Here is a 2,436-nt window from a genome sequence, read left to right as displayed (position 1 = left end):
AGAGATCTGTGAAGAGCTCGGGCCGCTGACACCACCCTGGGGGGCGCGTACTGTTCTCCTTGCACAAAGGGAGGCTCTGTTTCTTGCCAGGAGCTGTCTGGCCTCCTTGGAGGCTGAGGGGCAGTAAGGCTTTCCCGGGGAGGCAGTGCAGTGGAAAGGGGCTCTGGTCTGAGAGTCTCGGGTTTCAAATCCTGGGGCCATCACTTCCTGGCCCCAGTATAACCCTGGGCACGTCACTCCGGGTCCTATATTGCATAACTCTGGGGTGTGTGTGTGTCAACAGACTCTGGGTGCCATTCACACAGAACACAATGCAGATGGTGTGCCTTTTAGCCTTGGACAACATGATGGAATGGAATCACTTTATCTCAGAGTCCATTTGCTGAGCTTCCTCTAGAGGAGAGGATAAGATCTGCTTCATGGGGCTGCAGAGAGAATTCAACAAGATAACATCTCTGTAGGTGCTTGATAAATATCAGCTCTTGTTTCCCTTCCCTTTCCTTCCAGCCCCCATGTAGGCAGTAAGATACAGCACAGTGGTTAAGACTGTGGGCTTTGGTCCCAGATTACTAGGGTTCAAGCTGTGTGATACTGGACAAGTTAATCAACCTTTCTGGGCCTCATATGTCATGGCATAAAATGAGGACAACAGTAGCACCTGCCTCCTGAGGCTGGGCTGTTGGGTGGATTTCATGAGATACAGTGGGTGCAGCATGACTGCAGCGCCTGCACCTAGAAAGGCCCAGTGTGAGCTAGTGAGACCCTGCTCTCTGTGAAAGACTGTCTTCCTTCCCCCTTCCTCTCTTTTCTTCTTTGATCTTCTGCCTCTGGGCTGTTCTTGGCAAAGGGAAATCCTTTCTTTGAGATCATGTGCTTTTTCATCTCTCCCACTGAGGGTGACTGTGGGGGACGCAGTGTGAGTGAGCCCACCTGGCAGATGTTGGCTGAAACTGTGACCAGGAAGCAAAGCCCTTGCTGGAGGCCGTGGGAGCACAGCGTAGGAAGACACGGCCTCTGGCCTAGGGGTTCTCAAAGGCAGAGCTGAGGGGCAGCGTGAGCCAGTGCCTCAGAGGGCAGAGGTGCTGGGGAGGGGGCCGTAGAGGGGAGAGGCCGTCCTGCTAGAGGGAACCAGAAGGACCTAAAAGTGGTCAGGGTTGCTGTGTTAAGTGGAAACTTCAACAAAATTGAAGGAAGTTCTACTTCCTCACTCTCTCCTCCTCTGACTGAGCTTCTGAGTCAGAGCTGCAGAGGCCAGCTGGAGACTGAGATGCCCCTGTGACCTCTAAGGTCCTTAAGATGCCTCTGTGACCTTATTCCTAGAGTCCTTGGAGGCTGAGGGCAGATGGTGGGGGTGAAAGATGCCATCATGAATCATGTAGGTCAGCAGGTCCTCAACCATGGCCGCACAGTAAAAGCTTCTGCAGAACTAGAGATTGTGATTTAAATGGTTTGAGGTGGGATCCAGGCAACCCCTACTTCAACCTGTAACTTTCAAAAACTTCAAATGTGTAGATAAGTTGAAAGACGAGTACAATGAACACTTAGTACCTTTCACTTATATGCACATATATTTTTATATACATATATCTACATATATACTTCTTATATATGTACTGAAAAAAATCGGAATCGTTTGAGTATAAGCTGTAGACATCATAATACTTCCTCTTAAATACTTCAGCATGTCTCCTAAAGATACTCTAAACCACAATACCATATTACACCCAAGAAATGTAATATTGATATAACATTATTTAATATATCATCCATATTCATGTTTCTATTGTCCCTAGAGTATCCTCTATAGACTTTTCCTGCCAAAGCAAGGATCGTGGGTTTTTTTATTATTCTTGAATAGAGAATAGTTTCCTCCAACTTTCTGGTCCTTCTTTTTTTTTTTTTTGCGATACGCGGGCCTCTCACTGTTGTGGCCTGTCCCATTGCGGAGCACAGGCTCCGGACACGCAGGCTCAGTGGCCATGGCTCATGGGCCTAGCCGCTCCATGGCATGTGGGATCTTCCCGGACCGGGACACGAACCCATGTCCCCTGCATCGGCAGGCGGACTGTCAACCACTGCGCCACCAGGGAAGCCCTCTGGTCCTTCTTGACATTGACATTTTTGAAGAATCCATGTAACTTCTATTGTGGAGTGCCCCTCAGTATGGGTTTCTCTGATTGTTTCCTCTGATTGAATTCAGGTGAAAACTTGGGTAAGAACACTGCAAGGATGGGGTGTGCTTCCCACTGTAGCACACTGGGGGCCGCTTCATGTCAGTTGGTCCTGCCCTTAGTCATGCTTCTATGATCCTTTGGTCAAGTGGTGTCCATCGTATTTCTCCATTGTACCTTTCTAATTAATAATTAATCTGAGGGGCTTGTACTTGGATTGTCTGAATATCCTACCAACCTCTTACCCAGTTGTAAGATAGCACAC

Source organism: Mesoplodon bidens (genome assembly GCF_964165515.1).
Source record: "Mesoplodon bidens genome assembly, chromosome: 10".
NCBI classification, from domain to species: Eukaryota; Metazoa; Chordata; class Mammalia; order Artiodactyla; family Ziphiidae; genus Mesoplodon; species Mesoplodon bidens.
Note: the sequence above shows the minus strand (reverse complement) of the source record.